The 18,025-nt window shown below is 52.2% G+C and overlaps 1 protein-coding gene across 5 annotated transcripts in view; it reads right to left on the reverse strand.

The window, feature by feature from the left end:
• Cph (BCL11 transcription factor chronophage) overlaps positions 1–18,025 on the reverse strand; it is a 516,875-nt gene that overhangs the window by 147,692 nt on the left and 351,158 nt on the right. The gene's annotated exons all lie outside the window — the stretch shown is intronic.

Raw genomic sequence — 18,025 nt, forward strand, 5'->3', positions numbered from 1 at the left:
CCCGCTTCAGACCTGCTGTGTAGTAGAGAAGTCCCTCCGGTGATACAGAGCTGTCCTGAGCTAAATCTCGGATGCGTTTCGCCTCCTTGGTGTCATCAGGCAAGCACCCCGTCTGAAGATACACTAGCAAGAGCTGCAGCAATGGGTCTTTCTGCTGTTCTGCCACAAGTTTGTCCGGCTCGGAAAGCACAGAGGTGTCAGTCGAGCTTACCAGGGCAGCCTCTTCCAAGATGATGGTCGGCGGTGGCTCTGGTGTTTCAATGGGGAACCAGTCCTCGGCTATGCCAGGCGGCGTTGGGTCAGGAGAGCCGGTCGGGACCCGGCTCAGCGCGTCGGCCGGTATGTTGGCACGGCCTCTACGGTGCCTGATCACGCAATTAAGACCCTGTAGTCTCAGGACCCACCTCCGTACTCTGCATGATGTTTGCTCCGTGCTGAACATCCATGCCAAGGATGCATGGTCGCAGTGAACCTCAAAGGAGGAGAACTCTATGTAAGGCCGGAATTTATCAACTGCCCACACCACGGCCAAACATTCCCACTCCTGAACAGTGTAGTTCCTCTCTGCCGTGGTGAGAGTCCTGCTAATGAAGGACACTGGTCTGAGTTGGCCATTCACCTCCTGCAGCAAGACTGCTGCGATTCCTGTGCCGCTGGCATCAGTCTCAATGATGAAAGGCCGGTTCAGATCTGGCAGGGCTACAACAACATCACTGGCCAGCGTTTCCCTCAACTCCTGAAAGGACTGCACTTGTGAATGCCCCCAGCTCCAGCGCGTACCTTTTTTGAGGAGCGTTGTGAGAGGCCTTGCTTTGTCTGAGAAGTGGGGTATGAAGTTCCTGTAGTAACCCACTAGTCCTAGGAACCTCTGGAGTTCCTTGACTGTTTTGGGCTCTGGGAAGTCTGAAACAGCCTGTACTTTGTCTGGATCTGGACGGCAGTTCCCAGGAGAAATAACGTGACCCAGGAACTTCAGTGACTGCTTACAGAGGGACACCTTAGCTGGATTGATCGTAAGATTTGCTGCTTCAATCCTGCGTAGCACCTCTGAGATGTGCTCGAGGTGCTCTGCAAATGTGTTGGAGTAGACCAGTACATCATCCAGGAATGCCATACAATAGTGGTGCTTAATGCCCTCCAAGACCTTGTCCATTAAGGCCTGAAATGTTGCTGGACCACCTGCAACGCCAAAAGGCATCCTTTTAAACTGGAACATGCCCTTGTGGCATATAAAAGCAGTCTTAGGCCAATCTTCAAGAGCAATGGGAACCTGAAAGAATCCCTGGGACAGGTCCAGGCTCGTGAACCACTTGGCTTGACCTAGCTGTGCGAGCACCCAGTCAGTACGGGGCATAGGGTGCACGGGCACTTTGGTTCTTGCATTTAGTGCCCTGTAGTCAACAGCCACCCTGTAGCCACCTGTTTTCTTGCCCACCAGAACAGGCGCGCTAGCCCACGGCCCCGTGCATGGTTCGATGAGATCTTGGCTCAACAATTCATCCACACCCTGATCAAGAATCTCTCTTTTGCGGCCATTGGCAGGGCGTAGCTTGCAGCGTACGGGGGAATGTGACCCAGTGTCGATGTTGTGCACCATTAGTGTTGTACAACCTGGTTGTGCAGTGAACAGATGCCCAAAATCATGTAGGAGCTTCTGCAGTTGTGCCTCATCTGCCACGTCACCATCAGCTCACTGTGGGACTCTTGCAGTTCAGTATCCTCTGGCTGTGTGGCAAACAGTACCGCGAATGGTTCTGTCAGGTCTAGGTCGTCTTCACGATCCATTTCACTGCTGCGGCCCCGCGAAGTGACCACGGGCATGGGCTCTGTAGCAATTTGTCGGGCCTGTGGTGGTTTGTCAAACTTTACAACTGGCTGTGGGTCAATGCCCAGGGTCCAGCCCCCTAAGCCCATGTGCAAGGAAATGTTGGCAACTGCCAGAAAGTCTCGTCCAAGCACAACGTCGTGGCATAACTCTGGCATGAACAGAAAATGCTGTTTCCTCGAACCGCCTTCCCACTTAATGCGGCACCGCACTGCTTGAGCCGTCTCCGACCATCCTTTTGCCAGGCGAAGCGTGCGCTTTTCCTCCCTGATGGTAGCCCCCGATAGCTTGGCAGCACTTAAGGCCCGCGCATTCATCAGGCTGACACTAGCCCCTGTGTCTAGCAGCGCATAAAAGGCAGTTTGCCCAACCAGAATCTCCAGCAACGGTTCTCTGCCCCCAGCTGTCGCCAGTACTTGGAGGGACGATGCGTAGCTGCTTGCCGGAGGGGCAGCTACGCCTGCCCGTTTCCCGGGCAATCCGCTTGCCTGTGGCCTGGGCGGTTGCAGCTGAAGCACCGCGAACGAGTCGCACAGGCCCGGGCCATGTGGCCCCATCCGCCACACCGGTGGCATTTCACCTCGCCTGCTCCTGGGTTGCCTCGGGGTGGAGGTCCTGGTTGCCTAGGAGGTGTGCCGCCGTGGTAGTAGCCCTGTGGCCCCGGCGGGGCCAGGCGACGCGGTCTTCCTCCGGGTGCCTGCTGTGGTGGGAGGCTTTGCAGTCCGCTGGCTGTTGGCAGCGAAAGATGCGGCTCCGGTGTCTGACCAGAGGCCATCACTGCAGTCGGCTGGAGCGACCACATGTACGGCGTCGAGACATTTGGCATGGCCGCCACGTTAGTGCAGGGCGCACAGCCAGCAAACGCAAGGTCAGCGGCTGCCTGCGTGCTTCTTGGCGGCGGCGGTGCATAGCGGAGGCGATGCCACGCCCGTTCCATGATGGGCCCTGCCGCCGCAGCCATGTCCTTCAGACTAGCGAAAGTCATCCCCGCTGTCAAATCCTGGAATGTAGGGTGCATTTGTCGGCGGACCCTCTCCACCTTGTCCGCTTCCGGGACGGCTTCGCCGATGCGGTCATAGTATTCCGCGATCACGTGGATGAAACGCTTTAAATTTTCGGAAGGGTGCTGCGTTCGCTGGTCGAGCTCAGCCTTTAGTTTGGACTTGTAGTCCACACCCGCGAACTCGGCCTCGAACGCCGCCGTGAACGCGCTCCATTCCGAGAATCCCCCAACAAAGCGCCACCATTGTTTGGCCGTGCCGTCCAACGCCGCTGGCAGCAGCTGCACCCGGCTCTCCGTGGGGATGCCGCACACGTCGCAGTATTCTTTGTAGCGCTCAAGGAATTCTCTTGGCGACTGTCCGTCCTCATAGCCAACGAATCTGGGGAGTGCGATGGGAGCACCTTTGAGGTTCAGAGAGTCGTGGCCAGCGTGGCTGAGAGGCCTAGCTGGCGCAGGCACTCCTGTGATGGTGGCGGTGGCATCGTCCGCTGACGGGGCCGCGAGTAGCAAGTTGCGAATTTGCGCGGCAAGGCGCTCCAGTTCTATCGGTGTGCCCGACGTGCTGTCCCTTAGCTGCTGTAGTAATTCGGGTGGAATTAACGGCGCTGGTGGCGTTGCTTCCGAGCCGTCGATGTTATTCATGGTGGCCGGCGACCGGACGAGCCCCCACTTGTTGTGAAATGGTTTATTGTTCAGCAGCGATTTAGATCTAGCACTTCACTGTCCACCAAGTTCGCGCATCACAGTTCCCGCAGCACCAACAACCCAGTCCCGTTGGTCCCGTCGACCCGCACACAGCACCCGTCTACACCACCATCGCACTCCGCCATACTCAGTTGATGTCCCTGCCGCTCCGATCTCCGGTGGGCTCCCTCCGCTTGATCGCGATGCCGCTGCTGATCTGCCGATGGGCTCCCGCCCCCTCACAGCGTTATTTGCACAACAAGACGAAAACAGTATTGTCGCGAAGAGGAGATCCCTTGATGTTTTCTGGTTGTTTTTTATTTTAGTTCTGTGCGGCCGCCGGGGCTCTTCCTCCCAAGTGTGTGTGTAAAAGCGCTTCGGACGCGGCTCGGCCACCGAGGCCCAGCTTTTCTAAGAAACGCAGAGCGGGTGTGTGTTGGCCCGTCGGCCGACCCGGGAGACGACGGCTGTTGGGGGAAGCGAACCCTCGCCTCGTCTTGTATTACCGCGCGCACTGGCGTCTCCGACCCCCGTTGCGCGCCTACGCGGGCCGCCGTGTTCTTACGACGACCTTCCTGTTTCTTCTCCTGTTTACTTTAGTGTGTTTTGTCTAACTACTTGCTCTACGCCCGTAATTCTCCAAGCGCGCGTTTTCGAGTCGAAACCTTGTGTCTGTGTTTTTGGTCTTTTCACTTTGGCGGGGACATGTCTGATTGGAGCTAAGAAGCGTCTTTCTGATTGGCTGCGGGTGTGCCTTAGCCTTTTCCCACCCGGTCCGCACACGCTAGGATGCGCTTTTTCCCCCAATGCGTCCCCCCAAAGCAAATATAACGCGGCCCCTCTGGGGATTGAGAAGCGAGCAACACCAGGAGAGCCGCACTCTGCCGCTCGTCGTCGTGCCCTCCCGCCGGGAGCCATTCGCCCGCCAACTATGTCCCGCTAAGTACTCTGAATCTTTGACTGTCTTTCTAATCTATGTAACAAGTGTATTCATTCTAATTCATATGTGCTAAATGTCACCAATGTCATCTGTAAAGTAAACAAGTTATCCTTTAAAACCTCTTCGACGTCTCGACTTGTCCCTTCCGATCTTCATGCTACCGTAGCGACCAATGTAACCAAAATACTACGTTACAAAAGTGGTGATAGGTGCGCGGTAGCGAAGACCCCGCTCTACCATCATGGGCTCCCCCTTCTCATCGCTCGGCTTCCTGCTGCTCATCTTCGAGTTCTTCTTCTTGACCGGGCAAGAATCTTCAGTTTTCTCGCCATCCGTCCGGTCGCCGTCATGGGCGGCAAAGGCAAGCGAAGACATCGTCAAGAGTGAGAATGACTTTCCGACTTCGCGGCCGTCACCGTGCTATCAGCGCGGGGCAAGCCGGGCCCGTCGTGCTCGGCACCCGCTCCTGCGAAGAAGAGTCCCCGGGCCAGACGCGGACCGACCTTCCCCGCGCCGGCCACTCTCCGTCGCGGCGGCGAGCTTCTCGCGCACGCAGTAAGGTGAGAGATTTTTGCCTCTCGGGGCGCCGCATGGCTGTAGGCCTGTAGGCTTTCCTTCTCCGTGCGTCCGGGGCGCCCACTGATTGGTTGTCTTTGGTTCATTTTCTTTGCCAGCACCAGCCTGCTTATGTAACTAGCCGCTGTCGGTGCTGAGGCAAACATTTATGAGCGTGCAGCAGTTTTATCGTGGGGTATGTGGGCTCTTCGCGCGGGAGTTGGACAGCTTTGTAGTCAGAATCTTAACGGCACAAGCGTTCGGCTCTCCCGGCGAAGAAGCCCCGAAGAATAAGCCCCCACGCGCCTATGAATAGGCTGATTTTTGCGCAGATCTCGCTATATTAGAGACTGCTGATATCCGTTTCCTCGGCTCCTTTCCACCGAAGTTAGGTTTTGTCTTGAAGCAAATACGGCAGCCACTTCGGGGTTGGGGGTCTGAGGGAAACGAGGAGTTGAGAAGATGTTTCCGCTGCACGACGCTACTACACCAGCAGGGGTGCCCGGGATGCCGCGGACGGGGAGAGCTAGCGGGCGTACAGTTCTGCGAATGAGTCGGGTTGGCGGAAGTTTCTCACCACTGCTGAGATTTTACTCTTTTCTTTCTTTGTAAGCATGTACGATAGCGAATATGTAGTTTTGAAGTCGCTTTTATTGTTTGTATCAGAGTATCGAGCGGTTAGGAGCGTGTGAACTGTTCTGAAGGGCTTCGTCAGGCACCAATGTTTATTTGGTATTACACTTATATGCGCGACCGGCAAGTTTTACATTTTGTAGCTGCTATGTTTCGATGGTTTGCAGTTTTCTCCTAACAAGTTTTTGGCGGTTTCTTTTTGTTGCCTTCCATTTTGGAAGGAATGTGCGGATTTACTTCAAGTGATACAAGTAAGGATGGTTACAGAAAGAGCAGAGTCGAATACAGATATGTAGTGTCGAGTGAAGTGCCCAACAGTGGCGGATGTACACATATTTCCGCGTGTGCGTGAGATATACCTTCAATAGAGTGAGCTCCTGTACATAATTTTATTTCTGTCATGTAGTGCCTTCTTATGAATTGTTTGTAATCGTTTCTGTAAGGCATTTACTGGAGTAGCGATTGTCGTCACAGTTTTTCTGAGTTTTATTTGAGGATTACTTTTCGTTGGCTAGCGATTCGATTTATTTTGTGTTCTGGTCTATGCGACCTGTTGTCTAAGGAGAGATTTTGTTTCGCGTCAAGCTCATCAGAACTTTGTATATGGCATGAATGCCGGAGAGCTTTACGGTGTCTTGATGTGGCTTTTAGAATGCACATGTTATTTCGATGTTATTCATGGGGTCCTTGTTATTTTCTTGTGTCGTATGAATGGAATGTTTTTCGCCTGTGCTGCACAAGAGACTATGCGTGCGTGAACTGAAAACGGAACTCCATCAAGTGACCGTGTGTGCGTTGACTGATTCGACGGACATAGTTTGTTGACTCTTATGTTAGAAAGTGTGTTTCTTCTTCCCGAGTCCGCATGCCATGTCATTTCAGTATCTCTGTGAGTTGGCGAAAATGTTTTCTTATGTTTTAAACTTTGTGCAAGAGTGAGGGCACTCTTTTTTCCGTCGGGGAAGGTGTCGCGAAGAGGAAATCCCTTGATGTTTTCTGGTTGTTTTTTATTTTAGTTCTGTGCGGCCGCCGGGGCTCTTCCTCCCAAGTGTGTGTGTAAAAGCGCTTCGGACGCGGCTCGGCCACCGAGGCCCAGCTTTTCTAAGAAACGCAGAGCGGGTGTGTGTTGGCCCGTCGGCCGACCCGGGAGACGACGGCTGTTGGGGGAAGCGAACCCTCGCCTCGTCTTGTATTACCGCGCGCACTGGCGTCTCCGACCCCCGTTGCGCGCCTACGCGGGCCGCCGTGTTCTTACGACGACCTTCCTGTTTCTTCTCCTGTTTACTTTAGTGTGTTTTGTCTAACTACTTGCTCTACGCCCGTAATTCTCCAAGCGCGCGTTTTCGAGTCGAAACCTTGTGTCTGTGTTTTTGGTCTTTTCACTTTGGCGGGGACATGCCTGATTGGAGCTAAGAAGCGTCTTTCTGATTGGCTGCGGGTGTGCCTTAGCCTTTTCCCACCCGGTCCGCACACGCTAGGATGCGCTTTTTCCCCCAATGCGTCCCCCCAAAGCAAATATAACGCGGCCCCTCTGGGGATTGAGAAGCGAGCAACACCAGGAGAGCCGCACTCTGCCGCTCGTCGTCGTGCCCTCCCGCCGGGAGCCATTCGCCCGCCAACTATGTCCCGCTAAGTACTCTGAATCTTTGACTGTCTTTCTAATCTATGTAACAAGTGTATTCATTCTAATTCATATGTGCTAAATGTCACCAATGTCATCTGTAAAGTAAACAAGTTATCCTTTAAAACCTCTTCGACGTCTCGACTTGTCCCTTCCGATCTTCATGCTACCGTAGCGACCAATGTAACCAAAATACTACGTTACAGTATTTTGCTATCAAAAAGGACGTCATTGTCGCGCTCCTTACGCAATAACCGCGTTAACTGCCCAACAAGACTAGTGGTTTGCTGCCTGGGGGATCTACTTCCCGGATTCACACCCTTCTCCCAGAAAACGTGTGCGGCGAAATATAGGTTGCACTAGGTGTGAACTAAGACGGATGACCGAGACAGCGGCAAAGATAACGAAGGAAAAAGAAGAAAAAAAAAAGAGCGCGAATTACAAAAGGACGAGCAGCAGCAGAAGCGAAGGGGGGAGCTGGGGTAAACAACGGTGACCGCACGCGATCCGTTTTCCGCGGCACAGCGCGAAAGCCCGCGGGTCCTCGAGCGGCGGCAGCCGCTACATGGCACCCGCAGAGGTCGAGTCGGGTCCCGCGGCTTCGACACGACGCAGCAGCGGCGATTCCTCGAGATACTCCGAGGCCACACCAGCGCACGCGACGCGACTGACCCTCTCGACTCCTGGGCTCGTCGTCCGCAAGCCCGCATTTCGTTCTTTCTTTTCCGCGCCGAATCCTTATCTCGCGGTCTCCGCGACGCACTCAGCACGCTGGACGCAAAGGCCGAGCCCGAAAGCCCCGCCGGGCAGTCACGTCTGCACAGTATAACCGCGCAAGTTAGCGACCGCTAGGCCTGACCGGGCCGGGCCTTCCAACAGAGCGTGCCCGGGCTCTTCTTGCTGAATTCCCGCCAAGAAAGGGCCCCGATTCTTTATAAGGTTGTATATAACCCCCTACAGCGGTATCGTCCGCCGGCGCAACAAAGTATCAAAAGCCCGTACGGTGGCGACCCAGCGCGAGCCACCGCCGATTCCCGATTTGAACGCGGAGACCGTTCTTCTTGTCTTCTCGGCCGAGATCTTGTCTCGCTTTTCGGCCCTCTTATATGGCCAGTTGAAACGGTGGGGCCGGACGGAGCGTTTTTCGTGCTGCCGCGGCCCTTGGACCTCTTAAGGGACCACAGTGGCACCCGTATATACTTCTCGAAACTGCATCTGCGCTACGCACGCCAGGGATTTTTTTCAGTTGCACGCAGTTGCGGGAAAGCTGGTGTTCTGTACGTTCAAACTAATGTCGGATAGAGAAAAAAAAACTACTACTCTGGGTCACTTCAGTGAGTTTTTTTATTATTATTCATTCAATTGGTCGCAAGGCGATGAGTGATGGTGACGCGAAGGTCACCCCCGTGAAATTTAGAACTGTACTTCGGAGGTGCTCCGATCGCACGTTGCAAAGAGGTGGAAATCGCGAAATCACTCAGCATTGCGAGCATAGTGCTTAGCAGGATATAAAAACCCGCTGTGTATAGCATATATATATATATATATATATATATATATATATATATATATATATATATATAGACAGAAAATAAGGGTTGGAAGTCAAGATAACCTCGGACAGCAAAGGGGAGGTTGTGGTGGGTCATAGAAACAGATGAAGAATTTTTTGAGTCAGAAAGAAAGTGGTGAAAAAATGCCCGCCGGGTGGGATCCGAACCCACGCACCAGACCGGTATTCTGGAGGTCGTGGGTTCGGATCCCTCCCGGCAAGCATTTTTTCACCACTTTCTGATCCGAACCCCCGCACCAGACCGGTATTCTGGAGGTCGTGGGTTCGGATCCCACCCGGCGGGCATTTTTTCATTACTTTCTTTCTGACTGAAAAAATTCTTCATCTGTTTCTATGACCCACCACAACCTCCCCTTTGCTGTCCGAGGTTTTCTTGACTGCCAACCCTTATTTTCTGTCTTATTTTCACCGAGCCCCTCATTTCCTATTTCTAATTCACTATACAGATATATAGATATATAGAAATAAGAGTTGGCAGTCAAGAAAGCAGTCAAGAAAACCTCGGAAAGCAAAGGGGAGGTTGTGGTAGGTCATTGAAACAGATAAAGAATTTGGAAAGAAAGAAAGAATGCACCAGACCGGTATTCTGCAGGTCGTGGGTTCGGATCCCACCTGGCGGGCATTTTTTCTCCGCTTTCTTTCTTTCTTTCCAAATTCTTTATCTGTTTCAATGACCTACCACAACCTCCCCTTTACTTTCCGAGGTTTTCTTGACTGCCAACCCTTATTTCTGTGATATTTCTACGAGCCCCTCATTTCCTATTCTGATTCGCTATATATATATATTACCATATTTGATGGCGTACGTACACGCCACAAAACGCACTGCAGGAAAGCCAGCTTTCTCTCACGATGACGATAATCATGGGTTAATCGAAGAGAAGTTCAAACGCCTCGCGTGGTCGGAATCGAACCTGTATCCCTCACGTTATGAAGCCAACGTCTACCTGACTGCGCCTTTCCGGCGCGGTCGAAGCAGTTTGGATTTGGAGAGGGGTGCATGGACTCGCGAAATTAGAACCAGCAATCGTGCACCCCTTCGTGCAACGACGACGATAATTCAACGCGAAGCGTTCTTTGTGCGAAATCAAATGGCGACAGGTCAAAGTCAAAGCCACTGCTTTCGGATGTCCCAACTGCGTGCGAGTCAAAGTCAAAGCTCAACGAGTCAAAGCCCAAACCGCCTGCGAGTGAAAGTACAAACTCAGACGACAACCAAGGAATCCCTCACGAGAAAGTTTCAAGTTCAACCATTTGTCGTCGTTATAGACGGTGGCGTGCATTATTTATATCTCGTTTATGTCAATTTTGAGCAGAACCGCGAATTTTCTCATTCTGCATGGCATTACAAAAAGAAGCACAGATTTTCATATTCATTCCTCAAAAACGTTTCATTGCGGATAGTATCACACGCTTGACAAGAAAGTTGACATGAAGTTGACAAAAAGTTGAAGTTGACAAAGTTGACACGCTTGACAAGAAAATTATGACAAGAATGCTTCGCGTTCAACCATCGCCATCGTTAGACGGCGGGGTGGAAGGTTTGGCTCTTGTTTCTCTCAATTTTGAGAAGAACCGCGAATTTCCTCATTCTACAACGAAGTACAAAAAAGAAACGCAAATTCACATATTCATTGTTCAAAAACGTTTAATTAGGGACAATATCACACGCTTGACACTTCAAATACGTATGTTACACACAACACGGGCCGCCCGCGGACCGCGATAAGATGAACTGCCTTCAAAAGAGCGCAGGGATAGAGCGCCGAGTGTAAGGTGTGATACCGATATTTCCGCGACCTTTTCAGGCCGCGAACACAGTATTTCACGTCGCGTGCTCAGCGGCGCTTCTGCATAGCTTGCCTCGGCGAAGGAGACGACTCTATAAACGACCTCTCGCTTTATCGCGCATGCCAACGCGCGTAGACGCGGTTCGGCCGTCTACTACCGCGATTACGCTTTTGAAGCGCGCGCGGCGCGCGAGCTGCAGCCGCTCCTCGCCTTGCGTGAACCCCGCTGCTAAGTGACTTACAACCGCGAACAAACGCAAACGCGGCGCCTCGCCTAACCTCACGCACCCATCTGGCACGAAAGGAAAGAAAAATAGCCGCAAGACGGGTGCGGCAGGTTTGGTGAGAAGATGGCCAGCGTTTCTCTCCAGGGGGGTACGTACTCCTCTTTTGTGATTCTTGTTGTTACGGTTTAGGTTTTGGTGGTGGTTACATTCTCGGCCGCTTTTTAAAGCGTTTACGCGAGTTCGCACGTGAGGTGGAATTGAGAAGGAGCCGGTTGGACCTGGTAGGCGCGTTATAAATATGTGGCGCTGGCTAGTCCGGCTGGGGACGGAGCAAAACACGGACACGTCGATTTGTTTTGACCGAAAGGCAGAAGCATCCGGGGCGTTAAAGAAACATGTTGCCGGTTACAAGATCTAGCCGCTGGTATGCCGTTAGATCCTGTTACGCCTTGAATTTCCCTACCCCCTTTTTTCTCGCTTCGTTCTTTTTCTATTTCTTTTGTACTGCCATGTAGACATACGCGTTTAGAAAACATACGAGTTTGTTTCTGGTTCATCCGGTTGGTAAGTTCAACTGTCTTCTTAAAAGATCTTTATTTAAAAGAAAGATGACTTAACTCGGGGGTGGAGGGGGGCGTACTTTGTATCTGCCGCAGTAGTTACAGTGCAAAGGGGAAAGAAGGCAAGAAGGACGGAGGAACTGACCTATGATGACCCACCTATTTGGCCAACAGTATAGCCGTGAGCGTGTTGGCTTTTAGTATGAAGACTTACACGCGATATGCACGCGCTGCGACCACCACTACACAGCGGGTTGGGGAGAAGGCAAAGGCAGCATGGGTAAAGGTGCGGGCGTGATATTGAGAAGAGAAAGAATTTGGCACTGCGCAGTTGTTCTCCCACTAAGATGCAAACGAAAGTTTGACCGAAGGATCCCCGCGTAGTATTTATTTATTTATTTATTTATTTATTTATTTATTTATTTATTTATTTATTTATTTATTTATTTATTTATTTATTTATTTATTTATTTATTTATTTATTTATTTATTTATTTATACAATCCTTCGTTCTTTCATTATGTACCAACGGACCTTTCTCGGTGCTCTTTGCCCTAGTTGGCCTTGCGCCATTAACATTCAAACTTCATCATGTACCAACGAACAGGGAAGATTCATTGTATCTTTACAAGGTCACTTCAAATTATTACAGACGTATTTGAATATTGGAGACGCAGTATGTGTATACATACATAAAGGAACTCAGGCCGCTAATTGTACCGTAAAAGCAGACGTGCTGTAAGTATATAAATTGGGTCTGTTTTTGTTCCGAGGCACTTAGAGTCAATTTTTCTCTCTACGTCGTCTCGTAATGAAGTACCGCCCATATTAGAAAGAAATCGCTATAGTTGGTACTCTCTCTCTCTCTCTCTCTCTCTCTCTCTGAGGAAAACAACCATTTTTCCCGCAGTTTTTGCTACTACCTGTACCTCAGCTTGGAGCTCCAAAGTATGTTACACAGCCCTTGCCAGACATGCACACAGACCCGCACAAACACACGAAAACCGGACGCTGGCAGAACTCATAACGGATACACACGAACACTCAAAATGGTACTGCAAACCGCTAAAAGACGCGACTCGCCCCATCATCCATCACAGCATCTTCCTCATCACACCCATACAAAAAAAAAAAAAAAAGAAAGCTCAGAAGGCAGAGACTGCAGTGCAGGGTCAAAAAAGAGAGCTACAGCCAGTGCAACCCGATGCGTCTTCAGCACGGGCTCGCGAAACATCCAGACCAGGCGGCCAAGGAAGGCATCGGGGTCAGCTTTATCTCTCTTTTCCGACTCTGTCCCACCCAGTTCGCCGCATCCCCTCACGACCCCAAACTACTTGCAGCCAAGGGGCCTGTGGTCAGCCCATCTTTTTTCGCGCTTTCTGCGGTGCCCGCGACATCAGCAGTGCACTCATCCTCTTCACGCCTGTACCACCCACGTGTACTTCTTCCCTTCCGCTGTTTAATTTTACTAACTTACTCTTCCCTGTGTCTTTCTTTATTTCTCCTCGACCTTCCTCAATATAATTTACGTCGCGCGAGCCAAAACCGCGCATGCAAAGAGCGCGCGCCCGTGTTCGTATAAAAGGTGCGCGCTTTGAACGCCATCCAGAGGCTACCTCCGATCAGCCGGATTCTAAAGGAACTCGGCGACCTCTGCCCGAGGGTCCCGGAAAAGCGGCGGTCGGATAAAGAGGCGAACTATACCGCTACCGTGGCTACCGCGGGCAACCGAAGGAGTGGACGACGGGAGCTTGCCGGGCGCAGGTTCGGGACGTGTATACGCTTATGTATATATTTAGCTCGCTCGTTCGAAATGCGCGCGGATGGTCGCCCGCGAGGCGATCCGAGCTGGTGTGGCATTCAGATGCGCGCGTAGATAGGCGACGACGGCACGGAGCGACGATACGTTGACCGGAGAAGCGGTGGCAGGCTGCTACTAACCGAGCAAACAAGCGAATAGTTAAAAGGAAGGGCTGTAGCTCGCTGAAGGGGAAAATGGAGCTTTACCTGTGCTGACGCGCAGCATTGTTGAAAGCGCGGAGATAAAGAGGAAGGCGAGAGAGAGAGAGAGAGAGAGAGAGAGAGAGAGAGAGAGAGAGAGAGAGAGAGAGAGAGAGAGAGAGAGAGAGAGAGAGAGAGAGAGAGAGAGAGAGAGAGAGAGAGAGAGAGAGAGAGAGAGAGAGAGAGAGAGAGAGCTCCTTATTCAGAAGACCTTGCGGCACGGATCGTTCTAACCCAACTCCGGAGATACAGAATTATTAGGCCATCGTAATTGACGTAAACCAAACCGGAACAGCTGGATGTTTAGAACAAGCTGTTAACGATAGTGCACGCAGGCAATTAAAAAGGCTGCTTGCCAAGGCGGCTGATAGTTCGGCGGCTGGGTGACGGTTTCACAGTGTGATTCTTTGGAAACCCCGCTGCAGTCGTAAAGCATCGCTAACCCGCTCCGTGACTCGCACGCACGAACTTCTTCTGTTCACAACGACACGCTCCGGGAGGAATACTCTTGCAAGAAGGCCCACCATTATCAGCGGTGCTGCACCATTACGGACGGTCCCTTGGTCTCTAAAAATAACGTTTTTAACCTTTAAAGGGTACACAATGAAACTATACGAGGCGTACCAGGCACGAAAGTATACCGCCGCTGCTCTGCTCTCATTGTACGACATCCGACATTTTTAAATATGTTAGTTATTTGTGATGGCGGTGGTAGCGCTTATAAATGAAGTGCGACACGAGAAAACACAGAGGCCAGAGGGATCAGGTGAAGAAGTATGATTAATGAAGCCTCCTTTCGCCCTACATGTAACTAGCAGTATGCCAAAAGCACGTGAAGAACCGTTGTTGCGTTGTCTTACACTCTTAGTGTATACGGTTGAAAAAGATAGAGTGAGAACTACATCGTGTGTTTCCCTGAGCCGAGACTGCAGCGCAGTTTGGGTTATCCTAGTTACAGTAACGCAACGTCGCCCCTTCGCCGAGCCGAGGTCACGCACGCGCAGTACTCGACCGCGGCGCGACAACACCGCCAGGAGGTCACGTGGTCCTCACAACAGAAACCAGCGGGCAACCCGGTCAACATTAGCATGCGACGACAATTACGGACACCGTTACCCCAACCCGAGCGCGGTCACACTGCGCCGTATGTATACGCATAAGAAGACAGACCACGCGTAGCGCAGAGGCCGAAATAGGAACCGAAGGAGACGGCGAGAGAGGGGACGGGTGAAAAGGTGCTCCTGTGCGCACGCCTATTCCGCGAAGCGCATCGGACATCACATGCTTCGCGTCGAAAAATAAAAAGGAGAAGGAATATAAATAACAAATACGAGTGCTTCGGCGTGCTCGGCAGTGTTGAATGATTCCGGTCGCTGCGGTCAGAGCCACATCGGCGCGTCGTGTCTACGAGACGGGAGAAGACCATAGGGTGCGTGCACGTGAAGAACGGAGGGTTCGCCTCCGTCCGTCGCACGTGCGGTCGCGCCGGCCTGCGATTCCATTCAGGACGCCTGCACGTATAATCATGTGTCACTCGCGGCCTTTGACTACACCGCTATGCACACCACCGCCGGGGGTCAGCGAAGAGATTCACGGCGCTGCTTTGCTTGTTATACGAAGGCCGAATGCGAAGAATAAGGAGAATGTTGAGGACTGTATAAACGCGTGGTTGTTAGATGGCCGCAGCGGTGACTACGCGCGGTGGATGACATTTCCGGGTATATGTGAGACAGCGCCACTCGGGGTTAAGTATACAACGCGTCCATTCGGGGTTTCTGGAGCTTGGCTGCCAGTACGCGGGACCCTTGGGAATGCTCTGGCGGGGAAGAATTAAGCCACGTGCGGCGATACGTGGTCTCCGGGGAACTTTAAAAGGAGGTCTTTTGCATTGACGTCAAGAGCACAAGGTCATTTATCAGAGCCGCATTGCCCGAGGTTGTACTGTCACCCGAGCATGACGCGTGCAAAATTCTCATCATCAGTTATGGGATTTCACGTGACCTGGCATAGCGAATGCCGAATGAAGCCCGAAATACCGGAAGTGATCTCTTGCTGCGGCGTCGGTACTGACTGGAATACGCTACGCATCTTCCCGGCAGACATGTCCTACTTATCATCATCACAATTATCATCCTACTAGGGTCCACTACGGGGTGAAGACCTCCCCCACGTTTCTCCAGGCCGTTCCTGTCTTTACTCCTCACCTTCTGGTCCCGTTTATCGGTAACCACTCTGTTATCCGAATAGCCCACCAGACTTGGCAAGAAGCTATAAATGGTTCATTTATATCGGGCGGGAGTTTTCCAGTCAGCTTCAAAGCGTCCGTTCTGAGCTATGCCGTAGAGTACATTTGCAACTGGCAGCCTTCCGTCACTTACCGCGTCTGCTCAATTTCAGCACTGCAGTAATGTTTCTTCCTGGACCTACACGTAATGAACACTTTCGAGACTACATGAACACAAGGCCCTCATCCCGGGAGCGAGCATTGATTCACTGCAATGGCGCTGCCTTCACGGCAAAAGCACATGTGGGCGAATAAACAGTGAACTTATCGTAAGAACAGTGCTCATGTGAAAGTGCAAGGGTTAAGCAGTAGCGGTCCCAGAGATTGGTCTGGGGGGGAGGGGGCGATTTGGAGGGGGGGGGGGGGGCGATTTGGAGGGGGGGGGGGGGGCGAATAAAGAACTGCTCCCCTCCTTGCGCCAGTTCTGCGGAGGAGATGATAACCATGACGCGCGCGTGTGCGCGGGTAGCCCGCTTGCGCACGAATCATCTAGCGACACAGTGGTTTTTGGCCCCCCATTAGCCGGTAATACGGCTGGCCCGAGCCCACATTGCTGACGGTCGCAACACGTTTGATTGAGACCTCGCACAAGTGGGATGCTAAAAAAAAAAAAAAAAATAAGAAGCTGAGGACCTCTTTTTTTTTTGGGGGGGGGGGGGATTGCCCCCGTCGCCTCCCCCCCCCTCCCCCCCTCCGCTTCTTGGGACCGCCACTGGGGTTAAGTGTGGGGTAATTTCTGAAATCCCTCTTCTGACGCTTAAATTCGACTAAAGACGGACATTAGGTCGCCGAATCTCGAATGCATCTCCGGGTGGGGACTTGAAGCAATCGAAGGCGTCCATCGATGAGAATGTAAGAGGGAGAAATTCTTGGTGGTTAAGGAGTGCCAGCCTTCCGCTAAAAAGCTTGCCGAAGCGCCGGAGTGGTGGGCTTAGAAGATCCTCCGAAGGACTCGCAACGGTCGCCCGTGTATTAGAAAGAATCTGCTACGAGACACCATAGGGTCATACACCGGCCCTGAAAAGATTTCTCGGCGTTAGACGGGACATTCCAAGGCATCCAGCTCACGAAGGACCAACAACTCCGCTACCAGAAGCAAAAGTGGATAGTAACGCGTATCGCCATCCACCACCGACATGCCGAAGCAGTGGGCGGCATATATATAGACGCATTACTCGATCGAGCTTTCATTTCCGCTTATACGTCGATCACATCCTCTAGTAAATACACACAATCTGCCTTAGATCGTGTCGCCTCTGTCCTGCCGACGCGTAACAATACCAAGACAAGGGCGGGTTTTCCGCAAAGTACGGATAATGCTCGTATAGGTTATCCAAAGATGACGAGGCCGATTAGGGGTTTCAGAAGTTTTGTTTGTTTGAGAAGTTGGTTACAGAAGTTCTGTTTGTTAAATTAAATCTTATCTACTGCCCTAAATAGTCTTCTTTCTTTATTTCATGATGCAAAGTTTCATTAAACTTGTCAAATCACTGTTTTGTTTGACTTAAAAAACTTACAGGGGGCGCTGGCTCCAACAGGAGTTCTGTGGGGAACGCCAGCGCTCCATACAATTTTTTTCATCGCTAAAGGGACCCCGCTCTACATTGTTTTTTTTTCCTCCGAACGACCCACCTTACCATCTAGTACGCTGTAACCGGGCTTCAATTCGCCCACAACTGACCGCTGTAATTGTGTATAGATTTTTTTTTTTAAGTGCGCATCTGAAACGAGTATAGTGGGAGCATGACTTGGGTGTGAAACGGGAGGCCAGCTCGATACCTGCTAATAACGTGACGGTGTCGAAGTGGAGGGCTTACGGAGAAGCGTACAGGGATATCTCCCTTAGACCATACGCCAGAACATTGAATTAACCTTTCAAAGACGAGGGATGAGCAGCGCTGCTGGGAACGCGGCCGGCGTCCCTTCCGCACAGAGCACGAAGAAACAGAAGGCTTCTACTTCCCATCCGGCCGTGCAGCAGGCGCAGGTGGTCGCGGTGGCGCAGGCACCCCGGGCTCTTCCCTGGGCGCCCTAATAGGCGGAAACGACGGACCATCGGCGACCGGACGACGGACCAGGCTGCCCTTGGGAAGAAGAAACCACGCAACGCGCATCATACCCCGTACGAGAGCGCGTGACCTCCACGCCTTCGCCGCCGCCGCGTCTTCTTCGGTGCCCGCATGTGCGTGCACGTGTGTGCAGCAAGCGAAGACGAGACTCACGGTTCGAGAGGACGGCCCTTGTGTCCGGTCTCACTCTGGCCGCAGGGCGCGCAGGTCGGATAAAGGAGACCGCGCGGTCGTCTGGCGCAATCATCGACGTCCACCAG

This window comes from Haemaphysalis longicornis, unplaced genomic scaffold (assembly GCF_048455015.1).
Source record: "Haemaphysalis longicornis isolate Haplotype H1 unplaced genomic scaffold, Haemaphysalis longicornis Haplotype H1 scaffold_8, whole genome shotgun sequence".
Lineage (NCBI taxonomy): Eukaryota > Metazoa > Arthropoda > Arachnida > Ixodida > Ixodidae > Haemaphysalis > Haemaphysalis longicornis.